General features: G+C 55.8%; 1 long non-coding RNA gene across 1 annotated transcript in view; it reads left to right on the top strand.

Annotated features, from left to right (window-relative positions):
• Nucleotides 1-21,921, top strand: part of LOC147571418 (uncharacterized) — a 62,581-nt gene that overhangs the window by 19,381 nt on the left and 21,279 nt on the right. The gene's annotated exons all lie outside the window — the stretch shown is intronic.

The raw sequence follows: 21,921 nt of genomic DNA, 5'->3' as shown, positions 1-21,921 counted from the left end.
CTCAGGATCCACATATGAATGAAAACATATGGTATCTGTCTTTCTCTGCCTGACTTATTTCACTTGGCAGAACACCCTGCAGTTCCTTCCACGTTGCCACAAATGGCCAGATTTCATCTTTTCTCATCGCCAACTAGTATTCCATTGTATATAGAAACCTCATCTTCTTTATCCATTTGTCCATTGACGGGCATTTAGGCTCTTTCCATCATGTGGCTATTGTTGAAAACGCTGCTATAAACATTGGGGTACGAGTCCCCTGTGCATCAGCACTCCTGAATCCCCTGAATTCTAGCAGTGCTATTGCTGCGTCATAGGGTAGATCTATTTTTAATGTGGTGAGGAACCTCCACACTGTTTCCAGAGTGGCCGCACCAGGTTTTCTTCCCACCAACAATGCAAGAGGGTTCCTGTTTCTCCTATCCTCTTCAGCATCTATTTTGTCCTGATTTGTTCATTCCCGCCACTCCGACTGATGTGAAGTGGAATCTCAGTGTGGTTTAGATTTGTATTCCTCTGATGAGGAGTGACGCTGAGTATCTTGTCATATGTCTCTTGGTCATCTGGATGTCTTCTTTCGAAAAGTACCTATTCATGTCTTCTGCCCATTTCATCCCCCGATTATTTGTTTTCAGGTGTGGCGTTTGGTGAGCTCTTTACAGGTGTTTGGATACTAGCCCTGTGTCTGATACATCATTTGCAAATATCTTTTCCCATTTCATCTGTTGTCTTTTTGTTTTGTTGCTTGTTTCCTTTGCAGTGCAGAGGGTGTTTATCTTGATGAGGTCCCAATAGTTCATTTTTGCTTTTAATTCCATTGCCTTTGGAGACGTGTCATGTAAGAAATTGCCACAGCTGAGGTCGGAGAGGTTTTGTCCTGCTTTCTCCTCTCGGGTTTTAAAGGTTTCGTGCCTCACATTCAGGTCCTTTATCCATTTTGAGTTTATTTTTGTGTATGCTGTAAGAAAGTGATCTAGTTTCATTCTTCTGCATGTTGCTGTCCAGTTCTCCCAGCACCAGTGGTTAAAGAGTCTGGTTTTTTTCCATTGGATACTCTTTCGTGCTTTGTGGAAGATTAGTGGGCCGGGCCATACATTTGTGGGTCTGAATCTGGGTTCTCTATTCTGTTCCATTATCCTCTGTGTCTGTTTGTGTGTCCATCCCATACTGTCTTGATGATAACGGGTTTGTAGCAGAGGCTACATTCTGGCACTGTGATGCCTCCCGCTTTGGTTTTCTTCTTGAATATTACTTTGTATATTCGGGGTCTTTTGTGCTTCCATACACACGTTAGCATTATTTGTTCTAGCTTTGGAAAGAATGGTGGCACGATTTTGATGGGGATTGCATTGAAGGTGTAGATTGCTTTGGGTGGTATTGACATTTTAACAATATTCATTCTTCGAATCCATGAACATGGAAAGTTTTCCCATTCTTTGTGTCTTCCTCAATTTACTTCATAAACCTTCTATAGTTTTCAGCACACACATCTTTTATATCTTTGGATAGGTTCATTCGTATTTTTAGGCTATTGATAGATATTTTATGGTCCTGGTGCAACTATGACCGTGATCAGTTTCCTTACTTCTCTTTCTGTTTGGTATTGGTATATCAAAATGCAATGGGTTTCTGTACATTGCTTTTGTACCCTGCGACTTTGCTGCACTGATGTATCAGTTCGAGGAGACTTTTGGTGGATTCTGTCAGGTTTTCCATGGAGAGTATCATGTGGTCTGTGAAGAGTCAATGTTTGACTTCATCTTTGCCATTGTGATACCATTTATTTCCTTTTGTTGTCTGATTGCTGGTTCTAGGAATTGCAAAAGTATGTTCAACAACAGTGGTGAGAATGGACATGCCTGTCATGTTCCTGATCTCAGGGGGAAAGTTTTCAGTTTATCCCCCGGAGAATTATATTAGCTGTGGGCTTGTATCATACGTGGCTTTCATGATGTTTACATATGTTCCTTCTATTCCGACTTTCTTGAGGGTTTTTATTAAGAAAGGATGCTGTGTTTTTTCAAATGCTTTCTCTGCCTGTATTGACAGGATCATGTGGTTCTTACCTGTGATTTTCTTAATGTGATGTATCCTATTGGTTGATTTGCAAATATTGAACCAGCCCTATAGCCGAGATAGGAATCCTACTTGATCCCGGTGAAAAATTCTTTTCATATGTTGTGCATTTGATTTGCCAGTATCTTGTTGAGAATTTTTGTATTCTCATTCATCAGGCATATTGTCTTGTAGTCGTCTTTTTTTTTTTTTTTTCTTTTTTTTCCTGGATCTCTGTCTGGTTTGGGAATCAAAGTAAAGCTGGCTTTGTAGAATGAGTCCGGAAGTTTTCCTTCCATTTCTATTCTGTGGAACAGCTTGAGAAGCATAGATATTAACTGCTTTAGATGTCTGATGGAATTCCCCAGGGAAGCATGTGGTCCTGAAAATGAGATAAATCTTAGGATGCAATGACTAGGACAACTCCCTGGCAAGCTGATGGTCTCAGGAATAAGATATGGATAGATATGAAACACATATGAGTAGGGCAAAGGGAAGCCTCTGTCGACTACCATGGGAACCGAAAGGCAAGATGCCTGTGTTCTTACTTCAGAAACAGAGGGAAAGCTTCTGGAGTTCACTGTTTTCCCTTGCCATCCTGTCAGTGGATAGAGAGGACAGTGATTCCAAGGTAACAGGCTCGTGCTGCAGGCTAAGCTCAAATGTTTGGAAAAGGGCTTGGATGCAGTAGTTCATGAATGGTCTCTTTCTGTGCTAAGGAGTCCTCGAGAATACTGCCCACGGTGAACCAACTGTTCCTCAGAGTAAAGGAATCTTTAATGGCCAGGGAGGGAAACAAGTTGGCTAGCCATCATTTCTTCTACCAGCCACCCAAACACCAAGTACTCTCAGGAAGGCAATCCTTCCTTTGGGATCTCAGAAACTGATTGCTCTTGGTTAGCACAGACCAGATTCAGAGCTGGTTAGGAGTGGCCAGCACTCACTATGCAGGGGACAGTCTCATTGTCCTTGCCTGAGACCAGAGACATGGTTATCATTATGGCCAGGGAAATCAGAATGGCTAGAAACAGGGCCAAAGTGTTTCAGTTCAGCAAATTATGGAATCAAGCTGGGACAGAAATGTCTACCTCCACATTCCTCTTATCCCAGAAGGGAGGATAGCTCCTTCCCAATATCCGTGACCCTGACTCCACATGAGCATTGCTGCTGGGCACTTTGAAATCCCCTGGGCTTACCTTTGTCCACATAGTGCTGAAAGGCAATTGCTGAGGGACCCCGTGGCCCAAGGGATCCCGCGGTGACAAGAAAATGGTCGGACACCCTGTTAAAAGTAGAAAACATGGCTCTGAGATACTGTCCCTGAGTGGACAACAGAAAGAACGTTGTGGGAAAAGAGCAACAGGATGGAGAATGATACAGAGAAGGCCAAAGTTCTTTCTTAACACGAGAGAATGTGATAAATCAAACAATGATGCGACGAGCACAATCTCCTGATAGGATGGTTGCCTCAGGAGTAAGAACCATGTGTGGGCTAGGACCAAGGGAAACCTCCTGCAGTGTTTCTCCAGAAAGGGGTGAAAAGTTCCTGGCACTGGCTTTTGTTGCCGTGTCCTTTGAAGCCAGTAGTGACCCCTAGTTACCAGATTCTGACTTGCGGCTAACCCTCAGGTATTTGGAGAATGGCTCTGCTGCACCAGTCCTCGAGTGGGCTCGGTCCGGTACGTAGCAGATCCTGAAGAATATTGCCAATGGATGAAGTGTGTGCTCTGCATGGTGAAGGCATCTGTATCCTCCAGTGTTTGGAGTTCTGCTGACGAACTGTTGAAGATTGGGGGCGACGGTGGACGTGATCCAGAGCCCAAGACCAAGAAAGATCTCCTGAAGACATCTTTCATACAACAAAGGCGATTTTATTAAACGATGGGGACAGAAACCACATGCAAGAAAATCTGCACTGGGGTCCTGACGGGTAACTCATTATTACACGCCATCAGGTTGGCAGGGTGTCAAGGATAGGGTTAGGGTTAGGAGGAAGCAAGTTTTCAGCACCTTGAGGGGCTAGGTGTGGCTAAGGAAACGCCCTTCATTACCACATAATAAAACCCAAGTCATGAGACCCATTCAATGTATATGAGGCGGGTGCGGAAGCTTGGAGGAATACTGCCAGGATATACCTTGGGCAGTTGAAATAAAAGAAGTTGACTTGCAGGGTCTTCAAGGTTGGGATAATGTTAGGCTTAGGTTGTGCTTTGCCCCTAGCAAAGGGTCATCACCATCACCGAGCAGCTAAGCTCCTAGAGGGATGTCACTCTATCCGTTTCAGAGATTGTCAGTGGGCTATAAGCAGTAAGGGAATTTAATTTTCATTTGCCGTAGCATCACACATTACCATGACAAGTGCTTAAGGCCCTTTTCTCTGTACTTGGGTGGTCAAGACTGTCCAAGGAATAACAATCATATTCCACCCAGGGTGGGAGGAGGGGCAGCTTGTGCTTTACCCCTCAGCCTGCCTTATGCTCCCTCATCATATCCTCCCTGAATAATGTCAACCCTGAAACCTTGAAGATGGATGAAGGTGGAAGGTCTCATCTTCTGTAGCTTCTTTGTACTGAGTAGGGGCATAGAGTCGTCCCTACCTATGTGGGTCCTTATTGGTCTCTTGGGAAACGTACAGAGGACTTACAAAAGGCGGCAGCGGCTGAATCCAAGGTGGGCCTCCTTGAGAAGAAAGGCTCATCGTTTGGCGCCTGGGGGTTGGAGGGTGGGGGCTGGGTGGGTGGATACAAGAACCCAGGAGCGAGCGGAGGGGCAGTGCGACTCCAGACTCCGCCTCCGCCACAGCCCTGGGCTCCCTGGGTCCTGGACCTCTTCCCTCCCTCGAGCCCTCATCCCCAGGGCCCCTGGCATTTCACGAGGCCCAGCTAGGGCAGCGGCCTCGGGCTGGTGATGGTGTCTGGGGGCGCTGGGGGCTCCGGGGTGGGTTTGCACCAGGTGGGGCAGACGGGAGGGAAAGGCCAGGTGGCTGGCTGCGCTCGCCCCAGGGCTGGGGAGGAGGCGCTGAGATCCCAGCGGGGCGGGCCCTGAAGGCACGACTGGCCTGATGCCCCAAGCTCGCTCCACCCACTTCCCAGTGAGCAGCCCAGCATGGTGTGGTGCTCGGCTGGGAGATCCCTTGCTGTGCTGGATGGAAGCGGGGGCGGGGCTCGGGCCAAGCCAGGAGCAGCCTGTAAGAGTCCCGGGATTGGAGCACACCAGGGCTTACACCACAACGCATTGCCAGGGTCCTCTTGCCCAGCCTCTGTCACCCGCCCAGGGCCGGGGGCCGCGGCGGAGGGCGGCGGCAGGAAAGCAGGCAGGCTGGAAGGCAAGCAGGCAGGCAGGCAGTCAGGCGCGTGCATGGGTGAAGCGCGGCACCCGCTTGGCTTGGGACGCGTGGAGCAGGGTCTTGCACCCAGCGGCAGCCGCTGGCCTCTTGGGCCATAGCAGCCTCAACGCTTCCGACCCAGTCTTCTCTGGGAAGCTAAGCAGGGTCAGGCCTTGTTAGCACTTGGATGGGAGACGGTCTGGGAGTACCGGGTGCTGTACGCCTTTGCCTTTGGCCTCCTTCACCTCTCCTTTGGCGCCCGCCGCCCCTCCCCCCTCCCTGTCTGTGTCCCTGTCTCCCCAGGGAGCACCGCTGATGGGGCCAAACACACCCCAGTCAATACTCCCTCAGCCCCTCCTGGACCGGTGAGGCAGCCATGCCTGGCCCGGCCCCGCCCCGCCTCGCCCCCCGTGCCCGGACACCCCAACACTTGAAAGGGGCACGCTCCCCACTCCTGGCACCCGGCCAAATGCCACTGCAGCCACTGGAAGCCACAGCCCAGCTTTGCACCTTTCCTGACACACCACCCAAACCCGCACCCGGACAGATGGTGGGTGGTGCGGTGTGGGCGGAACGGGAGGCTGGCGCCTGGGGGCTGGGGGCTGGGGGCTGGGTGGGTGGATACAAGAACCCTGGAGCGAGCGGAGGGGCAGCGCGACTCCAGACTCCGCATCCGCCACAGCCCTGGTCCTGGACCTGGACCTGGTCCTGGACCTCTTCCCTCCCTCGAGCCCTCATCCCCAGGGCCCCTGGCATTTCACGAGGCCCAGCTAGGGCAGCGGCCTCGGGCTGGTGATGGTGTCTGGGGGCGCTGGGGGCTCCGGGTGGGTTTGCACCACGTGGGGCAGACGGGAGGGAAAGGCCTGGTGGCTGGTGGCACTCGCCCCAGGGCTGCGGAGGAGGCGCTGAGATCCCAGCGGGGCGGGCCCGGAAGGCACGACTGGCCTGATGCCCCAAGCTCGCTCCACCCACTTCCCAGTGACCAGCCCAGCATGGTGTGGTGCGCGGCTGCAGGTGCCCAGCGGTGCGGTTCGGGACGGAAGCGGAGGCGGAAGTGGGGCCACGCCTGGAGCAGCCCCCAAGAGTCCCGGGATTGGAGAACGCCGGGGCTTGGGCCACAGCGCGTTGCCAGGGTCCTCTTGCGGGGCCTCTGCCGCCCGCGGCGGAGGGCGGCGGAAGGCAAGCAGGCAGGCTGGCAGGCAGGCAAGCAGGCAGGCTGGCAGGCAGGCAGGCAGGCAGGGTAGCAGGCAGGCAAACAGGCAGGCTGGCAGGCAGGCGAGCAGGCAGGCTGCCAGGCAGGCAGGCAGGCAGGCTGGCAGGCAGGCAAACAGGCAGGCTGGCAGGCAGGCGAGCAGGCAGGCAGGCTGGCAGGCAGGCAGTCTGGAAGGCAGGCAGGCAGTGAGGCGCGTACATGGCTGAGGCACGGCACCCGCTAGGCTTGGCAGGCGTGCAATAGCGTATTGACGCGCCCAGCGGCACCGCTGGCCTGTTCGGCCATAGGAGCCAGAACGCGTCCGACCGCGTCTTCTCTGGGAAGCTAAGCAGGGTCGGGCCTGGTTCCCACTTGGAAGGGAGACGGACTCGGAATACCGGGTGCTGTAGGCCTTTGCCTTTTAAGCCTTTGGCCTCCTTCACCACTCCTTTGGCGCCCGCCGCCCGTCCCCCCTCCCTGCCTGCGTCCCTGTCTCCCCAGGGAGCGGCGCTGCTGGGGCCAAACACACCCCAGCTACCCTTCCTTCAGCCCCTCCCGGGCCAGCAAGGCGGCCGGGCCTGGCCCGGCCACGCCCCGCCTCGCCCCCCCTCCCCACCCCGTGCCCGCACACCCCAGGGCACTTCAAATGGGCACGCTCCCCACTCCCGGAAACCGGCCAAATCCCACTGCAGGGTCTGGAAGCGACAGTCCAGCTGTGCACCTTTCCTGACACACCACCGAAACCCGCACCCGCTCCGAGGGGGGGGTTACGGTGTGGACGGAACGGGAGGCTGGCGCCTGGGGGCTGGGGGGTGGGGGCTGGGTGGGTGGATACAAGAACCCAGGAGTGAGCGGAGGGGCAGCGCGACTCCAGACTCCGCCTCCGCCACAGCCCTGGGCTCCCTGGGTCCTGGACCTCTTCCCTCCCTCGAGCCCTCATCCCCAGGGCCCCTGGCATTTCACGAGGCCCAGCTAGGGCAGCGGCCTCGGGCTGGTGATGGTGTCTGGGGGCGCTGGGGGCTCCGGGGTGGGTTTGCACCAGGTGGGGCAGACGGGAGGGAAAGGCCAGGTGGCTGGCTGCGCTCGCCCCAGGGCTGGGGAGGAGGCGCTGAGATCCCAGCGGGGCGGGCCCTGAAGGCACGACTGGCCTGATGCCCCAAGCTCGCTCCACCCACTTCCCAGTGAGCAGCCCAGCATGGTGTGGTGCTCGGCTGGGAGATCCCTTGCTGTGCTGGATGGAAGCGGGGGCGGAAGTGGGGCCAAGCCTGTAGCAGCCTGCAAGAGTCCCGGGATTGGCGAACGCCGGGGCTTGGGCCACAGCGCGTTCCCAGGGTCCTCTTGTGGGGCCTCTGCCACCCGCCCGGGGCCTGGGCCCAGGGCCCGCGGCGGAAGGCAAGAAGGCAGGCTGGCAGACCGGCAAGCAGGCTGGCAGGCAGGCAGGCAAGCAGGCAGGCTGGCAGGCAGGCAAGCAGGCAGGCTGGCAGGCAGGCTGGCAGGCAGGCAGGCAGTGAGGCGCGTGCATGGGTGAGGCGCGGCACCCGCTTGCCTTGGCACGCGTGCAGCAGGCTCTTGAAGCGCCCAGCGGCAGCCGCTGGCCTGTTCGACCATAGAAGCCAGAACGCGTCCGACCGCATCTTCTCTGGGAAGCTAAGCAGGTTCGGGCCTGGTTCCCACTTGGAAGGGAGACGGACTCGGAATACCGGGTGCTGTAGGCCTTTGCCTTTTAAGCCTTTGGCCTCCTTCACCACTCCTTTGGCGCCCGCCGCCCGTCCGCCCTCTCTGCCTGCGTTCCTGTCTCCCCAGGGAGCGGCACTGCTGGGGCCAAACACGCCCCAGCTAATGTTCCCTCAGCCCCTCCCGGGCCAGCAAGGTGGCCATGCCTGGCCCGGCCCCGCCCCGCCTCGCTCCCCCCCGCCCCCCCGTGCCTGCACACCCCGGGGCTCTTCAAAGGGGCACACTCCCCACTCCCGGAACCCGGCCAAATCCCACTGCAGTGACTGGAAGCCACAGTCCAGCTGTGCACCTTTCCTGACACACCACCCAAACCCGCACCCGGACGGAGGGAGGGTGATGTGGGCGGAACCGGAGGCTGGCGCCTGGGGGCTGGAGGGTGGGCGCTGGGTGGGTGGATACAAGAACCCAGGAGCGGGCGTTTGCGTGGGCAGGAGGGCAACACGACCCCAGCCTCCAACTTCCCCAAGGCCTGGGCTCCCTGCGTCCTGGATCTCTTCCCCCCCTCGAGCCCTCATCCCCAGGGCCCCTGGCATTTTAAGAGGCCCAGCTAGGGCAGCGGACTCGTGCTGATGATGCTGTCTGGGGGCGCTGGGGGTTCCGGGTGGGTTTGCACCAGGTGGGGCAGACGGGAGGGAACGGCCTGGTGGCTGGCTGCGCTCGCCCTAGTGCTGGGGAGGAAGCGCTGAGAACCTGGCGGGGCGGGCCCCGAAGGCAGGAGCGTCCTGATGCCCCACGCTGGCTTCCGCCCTCTTCCCAGTGAGCAGCCCAAGGTGGTGTGGTGCGGGGCTGCGAGGTGCGGTGCGGTGCGGTGCACTGCGGGATGGAAGTAGAGGCGGGCCTGGGGCCAAGCCGGGAGCCACCTGCAAGAGTCCCGGGGTTACAGAACGCCGGGGATTGCGCCACAGCGCGTTGCCAGGGTCCTCTGGCGCGGCCTCCGCCACCCGCCGCGGCCCCACGGCTGCGGGCGGTGGCGGCAGCGGCGGCGGCTGCGGCTGAGGCGGCGGCGGCGGCGGCGGCGGCGGCGGCTGAGGCGGCTGCAGCTGAGGCTGCGGCTGAGGTGGCGGCGACGGCTGCGGCGGCGGGGGCGGCGGCGGCGTCGGCTGCGGCCGAGGCTGGGACGGCGGCGGTGGCTGTGGCTGAGGCGGCGGCGGCGGCGCCGGCGTCTGCGGCTGAAGCGGCGGCGGCGGCGGCGACTGCCGCCGAAGCTTGGACGGCGGCGGCGGCGGCTGCGGCTGAGGCGGCGGCGGCGGCGGCGGCTTCGGCAGCGCTTCGGCGGCGGGGTCGGCGGGGGCTGCGGCTGAGGTGGCGGCGGCTGCAGGCTGGCAGGCAGGCTGGCAGGCAGGCAAGCAGGCAGGCTGGCAGGCAGGCAGGCAGGCTGGCAGGCAGGCAAGCAGGCAGGCTGGCAGGCAGGCAGGCAGGCTGGCAGGCAGGCAGGCAGGCAGGCAAGCAGGCAGGCTGGCAGGCCGGAAGCAGGCTGGCAGGCAGGCAAGCAGGCAGGCTGGCAGGCAGGCGAGCAGGCAGGCTGGCAGGCAGGCGAGCAGGCAGGCTGGCAGGCAGGCAAGCAGGCAGGCTGGCAGGCAGACAAGCAGGCAGGCAGGCTGGCAGGCAGGCAGGCTGGCAGGCAGGCAGGCAGGCAGTGAGGCGCGTACATGGCTGAGGCACGGCACCCGCTAGGCTTGGCAGGCGTGCAATAGCCTATTGAAGCGCCCAGCGGCACCGCTGGCCTGTTCGGCCATAGCAGCAGAACGCGTCCGACCGCGTCTTCTCTGGGAAGCTAAGCAGGGTCGGGCCTGGTTCCCACTTGGAAGGGAGACGGACTTGGAATACCGGGTGCTGTAGGCCTTTGCCTTTTAAGTCTTTGGCCTCCTTCACCACTCCTTTGGCGCCCGCCGCCCGTCCCCCCTCCCTGCCTGCGTCCCTGTCTCCCCAGGGAGCGGCGCTGCTGGGGCCAAACACACCCCAGCTACCCTTCCCTCAGCCCCTCCCGGGCCAGCAAGGCGGCAGTGCCTGGCCCGGCCCCGCCCCGCCTCGCTCCCCCCGTGCCCGCACACCCCGGGGCTCTTCAAAGGGGCACGCTCCCCACTCCCGGAACCCGGCCAAATCCCACTGCAGTGACTGGAAGCCACAGTCCAGCTGTGCACCTTTCCTGACACACCACCCAAACCCGCACCCGGACGGAGGGAGGGTGATGTGGGCGGAACCGGAGGCTGGCGCCTGGGGGCTGGAGGGTGGGCGCTGGGTGGGTGGATACAAGAACCCAGGAGCGGGCGTTTGCGTGGGCGGGAGGGCAACACGACCCCAGCCTCCAACTCCCCCAAGGCCTGGGCTCCCTGGGTCCTGGATCTCTTCCCTCCCTCGAGCCCTCATCCACAGGGCCCCTGGCATTTCAAGAGGCCCAGCTAGGGCAGCGGACTCGGGCTGGTGATGTTGTCTGGGGGCGCTGGGGGCTCCGGGTGGGTTTGCACCAGGTGGGGCAGACGGGAGGGAACGGCCTGGTGGCTGGCTGCGCTCGCCCTAGTGCTGGGGAGGAAGCGCTGAGAACCTGGCGGGGCGGGCCTGGAAGGCATGGCAGACCTGATGCCCCAGGCTACCTTCCACCCTCTTCCCAGTGAGCAGCCCAACGTGGTGTGGTGCTGGGCTGCGAGGTGCCTTGCTGTGCTGGATGGAAGCGGAGGCGGGCCTCGGGCCAAGCCGGGAGCAGCCTGTAAGAGTCCTGGGATTGGAGCACACCAGGGCTTGCACCACAGCGCGTTGCCAGGGTCCTCTTGCCCGGCCTCTGTCACCCGCCCAGGGCCCGGGGCCGCGGCGGAGGGCGGCGGCAGGAAAGCAGGCAGGCTGGAAGGCTGGCAGGCTGGCAGGCTGGCAGGCAGGCAGGCAGTCAGGCGCGTGCATGGGTGAAGCGCGGCACCCGCTTGGCTTGGGACGCGTGGAGCAGGGTCTTGAAGCGCCCAGCGGCAGCCGCTGGCCTCCTGGGCCACAGCAGCCTGAACGCTCCCGACCCAGTCTTCTCTGGGAAGCTAAGCAGGGTCGGGCCTTGTTAGCACTTGGATGGGAGACGGTGTGGGAGTACCGGGTGCTGTACGCCTTTGCCTTTACCTTTGGCCTCCTTCACCTCTCCTTTGGCGCCCGCCGCCCCTCCCCCCTCCCTGTCTGTGTCCCTGTCTCCCCAGGGAGCACCGTTGATGGGGCCAAACACACCCCAGTCACTACTCCCTCAGCCCTTCCCGGGCGAGCCAGGCGGCCATGCCTGGCCCGGCCCCGCCCCCCTCGCCCCCCCCCCCCCCCCCGTGCCCGCACACCCCACGGCACTTCAAAGGGGCACGCTCCCCACTCCCGGCACCCGGCCAAATGCCACTGCAGCCACTGGAAGCCACAGCCCAGCTTTGCACCTTTCCTGACACACCACCCAAACCCGCACCCGGACGGAGGGTGGGTGGTGCGGTGTGGGCGGAATCGGATGCTGCGCCTGGGGGCTGGAGGGTGGGCGCTGGGTGGGTGGATACAAGAACCAAGGAGCGGGCGTTTAGGCGGGAGGGAGGGCTACAAGACCCCAGCCTCCAACTCCGCCAAGGCCTGGGCTCCCTGGGTCCTGGACCTCTTCTCTCCCTCGAGCCCTCATCCCCAAGGCCCCTGGCATTTCACGAGGCCCAGCTAGGGCAGCGGCCTCGGGCTAGTGATGTTGTCTGTGGGCGCTGGGGGCTCCGGGGTGGGTTTGCACCAGGTGGGGCAGACGGGAGGGAACGGCCTGGTGGCTGGCTCCTCTTGCCCTCGGGCTGGGGAGGAGGCGCTGAGAACCCAGCGGGGCAGGCCCGGAAGGCAGGAGCGGCCTGATGCCCCAAGCTCGCTCCACCCACTTCCCAGTGAGCAGCCCAGCGTGGTGTGGTGCGGGGCTGCGAGGTGCCTTGGGGTGCGGTTCCGGATGGAAGCGGAGGCGGAAGTGGGGCTAGGCCGGGAGCAGCCTGCAAGAGTCCCGGGATTGTAGAATGCAGGGGCATGGGCCACAGCGCGTTGCCAGGGTCCTCTTGCGGGGCCTGTGCCACCCACCCAGGGCCCGGGGCCCAGGGCCCGCGGAAGAGGGTGGCGGCAGGCAAGCAGGCAGGCTGGCAGGCAGGCTGGCAGGCAGGCGCGTGCATGGGTGAGGCGCGGCACCCGATTGGCTTGGCACGCGTGGAGCAGGCTCTTGAAGCGCCCAGCAGCAGCCGCTGGCCTGTTAGGCCATAGCAGCCAGAACGCGTCCGACCCTGTCTTCTCTGGGAAGCTAAGCAGGGTCGGGCCTGGTTCCCACTTGGAAGGGAGACGGACCCGGAATACCGGGGGCTGTAGGCCTTTGCCTTTTAAGCCTTTGGCCTCCTTCATCACTCCTTTGGCGCCCGCCGCCCCTCCCCCCTCCCTGCCTGCGTCCCTGTCTCCCCAGGGAGCTGCGCTGGTGGGGCCATACACACCCCAGCCACTGCTCCCTCAGCCCCTCCCGGGCCAGAAAGGGGCCTTGCCTGGCCCTGCCCCTCCCCGCCTCGCCCCCCCCCCCCCCCCCGTGCCCGCACACCCCAGGGCACTTCAATGGGGCACGCTCCCCATTCCCGGATCCTGGCCAAATCCCACTGCAGCGACTGGAAGCGACAGTCCAGCTGTGCACCTTTCCTGACACACCACCCAAACCTGCACCCGCTCCGAGGGGGGGGTTACGGTGTGGGCGGAACCGGAGGCTGGCGCCTGGGGGCTGGAGGTTGGCGGCTGGTTGGGTGGATACAAGAACCCAGGAGCTGGCGGGACGGGCAGCACGACCTCAGACTCCGCATCAGCCACAGGCCTGGGCTCCCGGGTCCTGGACCTCTTCCCTCCCTCGTGCCCTCATCCCCAGGGTCCCTGGCATTTCACGAGGCCCAGCTAGGGCAGCGGACTCGGGCTGGTGATGTTGTCTGGGGGTGCTGGGGGTTCCGGGTAGGTTTGCACCAGGTGGGGCAGACAGGAGGGAACGGCCTGGTGGCTGGCTGCGCCGGCCCTAGGGCTGGGGAGGTGGTGCTGAGAACCCAGCGGGTAGGGTCTGGAAGGCAAGAGCGGCCTGATGCCCCAAGCTCGCTCCACCCACTTGCCAGTGAGCAGCCCAGCGTGATGTGGTGTGCGGCTGCGAGGTGCCTTGCAGTGCGGTTCGTGATGGAAGCGGAGGCGGAAGTGGGGCCAAGCCGGGAGCAGCCTGCAAGAATCCTGGGAATGGAGAAAGCCGGGGCTTTCGCCACAGCGCGTTGCCAGGGTCCTCTTGCGGGGCCTCCCCCAACCGCCCGGGGCCCGGGGCCCAGGGCCCGCGGCGGAGGGCGGCGGAAGGCAACCAGGCAGGCTGGCAGGCAGGTAAGCAGGCCGGGTGGCAGGCAGCCGCGCAATCAGGGAAGCTGGCAGGCAGGCGCGTGCATGGGTGAAGCGCGGCACCCGCTTGGCTTGCCACGCCTGGAGCAGGCTCTTGAAGCGCCCAGCCGCAGTCGCTGGTCCCAGCTCCCAGGTTCTGTGGGTCACTCCAGGCAAGCTGCCCAGGCCCCCAGGACTGGGCTCTGATAGAGCTCATGCACTGAGGATACCCACGATGCCTAGCTGTAGTAGGTGAAAGAGCACACTAATATTCAAGCAGTTAAGCAGAAGTTATGAGTCATATTAGATTATTGAAGCCTGAGAGGGCCACAGCCTTGTTACATACGAAGTCGGCCATTCTCCACCATTGTTCACATTCCAGTCAAAGAGTCTCCCGTGGTGCTGTCGCCGAGGGGCTGGGGCAGGTCAGCATGTCACGGACCGACGACCAGCTGCATCTTCTTTGGCTGCATAGAGGACAGAGAGGAAGTGACCCAGAAGTCTGCAGGGAGAGTCTCTGCTGACCCAGCAGCTAAGTCACAAATGTCCTTTGGTCTACATTGTTTTCTCCAAGAAGGTGCCTTCCTAAAGATTTGTCATCATCCAGAAAGCAAGACTGATTGGAAATTAAAAAACAAAAGTGGATACTAAAGTTACCAGCCCTTTAAAATGACCTCGCTCTGCAGTTTTGTTTACAGGTATTTACCCACATTCCTGACAGCCATCGGGCCCCCTGCCCAGAAGGCAGCCCCAGGGGGTAAAGGGAGACAGGGCCACACTTGTGCCAGGACCCTGACCGGGCACAAGTCAGCAGAGTCCTGGGCTGCCTGGGCCTGCTCCACTGTCTATGTGAAATCGCCTTCCTGCCATAGAAGATACTACCTTTTCGTTTTCCAAATAGTCTTTGAGCTGCAGACAGTGCCACACGCCGGGACAGTCCCACAGCGCCCTTGCCCTTGCCCTGTTCTCCTCACAAGCATGTGTTCGTTCTTAGGGCAATGACGACAGTCTTAAGTAGTGGTGTGGGAGGAAATCAGTCCTGCTTTTGTAGAAGGAGAATGCAACGTTTTGTGTCTTTTCAAATAAATAACTGAAACATTCCCCCAGAGCACAGGGCCCTGGATTGCAGTGAGATATCCGGCTACCCCCAAAACACAACTTACAGGCTCTATTCCCAGGCTGCAGCCAGTGTGTTATGATGTCAAAAATATTTCTGAAGACTATCGGTGTCAAATAGCAAAAATGAAAGAAACCAAACTCCTCATCTCTGTGAAACTATTGGTTCCTCAATAGCTAATTGGTTTGTTTATTTATTTTTTATACTTTTTTTTTTTTTAAGAGACAGAAAAAGCAGGAGTGGAGCAGGGGCAGAGAGTTAGGGGGAGAGAGAATCCTAAGCTAACTCCCCGCTGTCAGCTCTGAGCCCAATGCAAGGCTCACATTCACTAAGTGTGAGAACATGACCTGTGCCGAAACCAAGACTCAGATGCTTCACTGACTTCGCCACGCAGTCGCCCCTGTTTTTAGAGTTTGAGAGAGAGAGAGAGAGAGAGAGAGAGAGAGAGAGAGAGAACGAGTGTGTATGAGGAGAAAGGGGCAGAGAGAAAGGAGGAAGAGGACCCAAAGCAGGCTCCACGCAGAAAGCAACCAACCCACACTTTTTGTTACCTCTCAACTTGCAAAAATACACATTTCGGGGAGCAGTGGGGTGGGAGAACCGGAAGGTATTACCACGAATCTTAGTGTTTTCATTACAGAAAGTATAAGGATGTGGAAGAAAACACATCAGCAACATCTAAGGGACAGAATTTTCCCAGCACGGTTCCAGGAGCAAAAGGTCTACTTTCAGTATCAAATTGCATACAGCAAGGTGGCAACTATCCAAGTTATTGTAAAACACTTTTATACACTTCAAACATAGGGACATTCAAATCAGACCACTGTAAACAGTTTCTACAAACTTGCATTCCCAGGGAACCAAAAGCCTGAGGGTTCCTACGGAATTGTGAGCAGTAACAGAAATAACGGCATTTCAACTGAAGTACAACTGAGAGGGACAGTCATGATCCTTATTATGAGTTCTGAGAAGGAGACTAGATTGAGGCAGACAGAAAGAGAAACCAACAGACAAGTCCGGGGGCTGAAGGGGAAATGGCCTCTAGCGGTAAGGGGCCCTGTGGACCCAGTGTGGACGTGAGACACCCCGCTCCAGACCTCGTAGGCACTCGGGGCACTGAAGCGTGGACACATCCCTTGCCTGCTGTCCGGTGTATCACAGAGCCCACTGAGTTCTTCCCCGGCTCAAGGCCCCGTCCCGTCGTCCCACCGTCTCCAATGTCCCCCCTTGGCCCACCTCCTGCTCCACCCCACTAAACTGCAAACCGCCTCTTCTGTTGAAGAGGGCTCACTTTTATTTTTCAGTTGTCGGATCACTGGGATGTGGTCTCAACCTGCCTCCTTCATCCACTTAACTCAGCTCTGGGACACGCTCAACCCACATGCGACCTGCTCTGCAGTGGAAAGTCCCAGAGAGATATGCCTGCACCACTCCTCTGGGCCCCCATCCCGGGCATCACAGCGCCTCAGCTGCTTGGTAAGAAATGAAACCCACTGCTGTTACTCATTGTCAGAATCAAGAGCAGTTAAAAAAAGTGGTACTGGGGCGCCTGGGTGGCGCAGTCGGTTAAGTGTCCGACTTCAGCCAGGTCACGATCTCGCGGTCCGGGAGTTCGAGCCCCGCGTCGGGCTCTGGGCTGATGGCTCAGAGCCTGGAGCCTGTTTCCGATTCTGTGTCTCCCTCTCTCTCTGCCCCTCCCCCGTTCATGCTCTGTCTCTCTCTGTCCCAAAAATAAATAAATGTTGAAAAAAAAATTAAAAAAAAAAAGTGGTACTGAATAGATTGCAAAGGTCAGAGTCTATTTAAGAGAAACTCAAAAACTACAGGGGAAGGAAAAAGGAGGGCAGCCTAGTGAATAAGCCAGAGAGACCACCAGATGAATGACAGTTTCTGAATGCTGGTGACCATGTCCTCACAGGGGCTGCAGTTACACATAATGTGATGGAGCTTCTGTGATCAAAGTATCTCGTGGATATTTAGATGCAGACACTCCTAAAAGCCATGTGATGGAAGTGCTCCCACTGTTCCTATTAACAGGTGATTAAACGGAAGCACAGGAATGCTAATATGTAGCTTCCCCAGAGCCCCAAACTCATCTGTTCAGGAGCCAGGCTCAGCGTCAAGTGCTCTGGGGTCACGCCCTCCCTGCACAACTTCTCAAGGTGGACTGGGAATCCACGTGAGTCCTTTCCAGATTTCATACATGCTCTACGTCCTCCAGGAACCATAGTTGAATTCGGGCCTCAGGTTCACTGTGGAGGAGATACAACCTATTTGCAGCTATATAGAACATTGAACAAACAACCACTGCTTCAAAACCAGGTACAGCTGAGAACTACTCAGCAACATGACAAATACCACAATGGTTATTTTTTAAAGTTTATTGTGTTTATCAGCTTGTCCGCCAAATTTGCTGAGTCCCAGGGCACCGTGGAAGGGTTTTCAACCTCCAATTCAGTGGCTGTGGGGAAGCAGAGTGATGAAATGGGAGGTGGGGGGTGTCAACAGCCACGTGAAGGTCTCCCGACAGGGGAAGGGGTCTGCAGGTCGAGTGACTGCGGATCTAGAGGAACGATGCCAGTAAGACCTCACTCATGCGGGAGCCACGCAAGGGACACCAACCTGTTCAGGCGGTCTTGTCACTAGCGTGGCCGGGGTGGACCTTTTGTTTCTTGCCTAGCAAGCAGCGCACTGAAGACTGATGACCTTCTTTTTGGGGGCGTTGTGCAGCGAGTCCTGGCTACTGCGACTGCTGCTGAGGTTGCTCAAGGGGCCATCCTGAGAGCCTGTGGATCTGGGGGACGCACATGAGAGTATCTTCCAGGCATGCTCGTCACACGACACACCACCCCACGTGAGGGAGAAGCACATTCCCCAGCTTCTAGGGAGGGCTGCGCCCTGGGAGCTGACACTCTCCCTCCCAAGTATATCTGGAGTCCAAGTGCCCTGGGTCGGGAACGCACAGCACCCCTCCCAGGCCGTGACCCGATAACCATGTCGTGGGTCTCATGTAATGCAATGAGGCTGTCCCCTGCATAGTGAGTGCCGGCCTCTCCTAACGAGCTCTGAATCTGGTCTGTGCTAACCAAGAGCAATCAGTTTCTGAGATCCCAAAGGAAGGATTGCCTTCCTGAGAGTACTTGGTGTTTGGGTGGCTGGTAGAAGAAATGATGGCTAGCCAACTTGTTTCCCTCCCTGACCGTTAAAGATGCTTTTACTCTGAGGAACACTTGGTTCACCATGGGCAGTATTCTCGAGGACTGCTTAGCACAGAAAGAGACCATTCATGAACTACTGCATCCAAGCCCTGTTCCAAACATTTGAGCTTAGCCTGCAGCACGAGCCTGTTACCTTGGAATCACTGTCTTCTCTATCCACTGATAGGATGGCAAGGGAAAACAGTGAACTCCAGAAGCTTTCCCTCATTTCTAAGGTAATAACACAGGCATCTTGCCTTTGGGTTCCCACGGTAGATGACGGAAGCTTCCCTTTGCTGTACCCATATGTGTTTCATATCTATCCATATCTTATTCCTGAGACCATCAGCTTGCCAGGGAGTTGTCTTAGTCATTGCTTCCTAATATTTATCTCATTTTCTGGACCACATGCTTCCCTGGGGAATTCCATCAGACATCTAAAGCAGTTAATATCTATCCTTCTCAAGCTGTTCCACAGAATAGAAATGGAAGGGAAACTTCTAGACACATTCTACAAAGCCAGCTTTACTTTGATTCCCAAACCAGACAGAGACCCAGCAAAAAAAAAAAAAAAAGACGACTATAGGACAATATGCCTGATGAATGAGAATACAAAAATTCTCAACAAGATACTGGCAAATCAAACGCACAGCATATGAAAAGAATTTTTCACCATGATCAAGTAGGATTCCTATCTGGGCTATAGGGCTGGTTCAATATTTGCAAATCAATCAATACGATACATCACATTAAGAAAATCACAGGTAAGAACCACATGATCCTGTCAATACAGGCAGAGAAAGCATTTGACAAAACACAGCATCCTTTCGTAATAAAAACCCTCAAGAAAGTCAGAATATGGGGCGCCTGGGTGGCGCAGTCGGTTAAGCGTCCGACTTCAGCCAGGTCACGATCTCGCGGTCCGTGAGTTCGAGCCCCGCGTCGGGCTCTGGGCTGAATGCTCAGAGCCTGGAGCCTGTTTCCGATTCTGTGTCTCCCTCTCTCTCTGCCCCTTCCCCGTTCATGCTATGTCTCTCTCTGTCCCAAAAAATAAATAAAAAACGTTGAAAAAAAAAATTAAAAAAGAAAGTCAGAATAGAAGGAACATATGTAGACATCATAAAAGCCATGTATGATACAAGGCCGCAGCTAATATAATTCTCCTGGGGATAAACTGCAAACTTTCCCCCTGAGATCAGGAACATGACAGGCATGTCCACTGTCACCACTGTTGTTGAACATAGTTTTTCAATTCCTAGAACCAGCAATCAGACAAAAAAATGAAATAAATGGCATCACAATGGCAAAGATGAAGTCAAACGTTCACTCTGCACAGACCACATGATACTCTACCTGGAAAACCTGACAGAATCCACCAAAAGTCTCCTCGAACTGATACATCAATTCAGCAAAGTCGCAGGGTACAAAATCAATGTACAGAAACCCCTCACATTTTAATATACCAATAACAACGAAACAGAAAGAGAACTAAAGAAACTGATCACGTTTACAGTTGCACCAGGACCATAAAATACCTATCAATAACCTAAAAATACGAATGAACCAATCCAAACATATAAAAGTTCTGTGTGCTGAAAACTATACAAGGGTTATGAAGGAAATTGAAGAAGACACAAAGAAATGGGAAAACATTCCATGTTCATGGATTCAAAGAATAAATATTGTTAAAATGTCAATACCATCCAAAGCAATCTACACTTTCAATGCATTCCCATCAAAATCGTGCCACCATTCTTTTCAAAGCTAGAACAAGTAATGCTAACATTTGTGTGGAACCAAAAATTCCCCGAATATACAAAGTAATATTGAAGAAGAAAACCAAAGCAGGAGGCATCACAGTGCCAGAATGTAGCCTCTGCTACAAACCTGTTATCATCAAGACAGTATGGAATGGGCACACAAACAGACAAATAGGCCAATGGAACAGAATAGAGAACCCAGATTCAGACCCACAAATGTATGGCCCGGCCCACTAATCTTCCACAAAGCACGAAAGAGTATCCAATGGAAAAAAACCAGACTCTTTAACCACTGGTGCTGGGAGAACTGGACAGCAACATGCAGAAGAATGAAACTAGATCACTTTCTTACAGCATACACAAAAATAAACTCAAAATGGATAAAGGACCTGAATGTGAGACACGAAACCTTTAAAACCCGAGAGGAGAAAGCAGGACAAAACCTCTCCTACCTCAGCTGTGGCAATTTCTTACATGACACGTCTCCAACGGCAAGGGAATTAAAAGCAAAAATGAACTATTGGGACCTCATCAAGATAAACACCTTCTGCACTGCAAAGGAAACAAGCAACAAAACAAAAAGACAACAGATGAAATGGGAAAAGATATTTGCAAATGACGTATCAGACACAGGGCTAGTATCCAAACACCTGTAAAGAGCTCACCAAACGCCACACCTGAAAACAAATAATCGGGGGATGAAATGGGCAGAAGACATGAATAGGTACTTTTCGAAAGAAGACATCCAGATGACCAAGAGACATATGACAAGATACTCAGCGTCACTCCTCATCAGAGGAATACAAATCTAAACCACACTGAGATTCCACTTCACATCAGTCGGAGTGGCGGGAATGAACAAATCAGGACAAAATAGATGCTGAAGAGGATAGGAGAAACAGGAACCCTCTTGCATTGTTGGTGGGAAGAAAACCTGGTGCGGCCACTCTGGAAACAGTGTGGAGGTTCCTCACCACATTAAAAATAGATCTACCCTATGACGCAGCAATAGCACTGCTAGAATTCAGGGGATTCAGGAGTGCTGATGCACAGGGGACTCGTACCCCAATGTTTATAGCAGCGTTTTCAACAATAGCCACATGATGGAAAGAGCCTAAATGCCCGTCAATGGACAAATGGATAAAGAAGATGAGGTTTCTATATACAATGGAATACTAGTTGGCGATGAGAAAAGATGAAATCTGGCCATTTGTGGCAACGTGGAAGGAACTGCAGGGTGTTCTGCCAAGTGAAATAAGTCAGGCAGAGAAAGACAGATACCATGTGTTTTCATTCATATGTGGATCCTGAGAAACTTCACAGGAGAGCAGAGGGGAGGGGAAAGGGGGAAATGAGTTACAGAGCGGGAAGGAGGCATACCCTAAGGGAGTCTTAAATACTGAGAACAAACTGAGGGTTGATGGGGGGTGGGGGAGAAGGGAAAGTGGGTGATGGCCATTGAGGAGGGCACCTGTGGGGATGAGCACTGGGTGTTGAATGGAAACCAATTTGACAACAAATTATGTTGAATACAAGAAAAAAGAAAAGATGCTCAAAGTGACTCCTCATCAGGGGACTACAAATCAAAATCACACTGAGACGCCACCTCACACGGATCAGAGTGTGCCTGTGTGTGGGCAATCAGCACTGCTGCTTTGCTGGGACACAGTGTGTCCTCCAAAAGCGACAAGGGGTGGGGGGTCTCGTGCTTTGGGAAACATGGACAATCACGAGCAGTCTGTTTAGTACCTTAGCGTGGATGAGGTCGTGTCAGAATTTAAAACAAACGTATTTGCAGAACTTATATAACCCGTTCAGTGAAGTTGTTGTTTGGCAAAGGTGGGGGGAGACCCCGTAGCAGAGTTCAATATGCAGAGAATTTAGAAAATCCTTTCTTAAGACTCATCACTTTCACTCTTGAGATGGCTGACATAAATTGCTTAGGAAACACGGAGGGCTGGAAGAGGAATCTTTCGGGTGTTGGGCAAGAAACGGAGGGCAGGACGTTCTGGTTTCATTTGCAGTGTCAGATACCATGGGATACAATGTTGTTACAGGGTTAGGCTATAGAAGATGACTTCCAGTTATATGAAAGGTGGAGTTTGGCTTCCATTTGTTACCACTGCTGCTTCAACTTTGTGGTAATAGGATGAGATTTCAACCGCCTTTTCCCCGGAAAAAGGATGGTTGTCTCATGGTGTGTG

Source organism: Puma concolor, unplaced genomic scaffold, assembly GCF_028749965.1.
Source record: "Puma concolor isolate L17-30 unplaced genomic scaffold, mPumCon1.1.hap2 unalloc_scaffold_28, whole genome shotgun sequence".
Taxonomy (NCBI): Eukaryota; Metazoa; Chordata; class Mammalia; order Carnivora; family Felidae; genus Puma; species Puma concolor.
The sequence above is the reverse complement of the archived record's forward strand: the minus strand, read 5'-3'. Positions and strand labels throughout refer to the sequence as shown.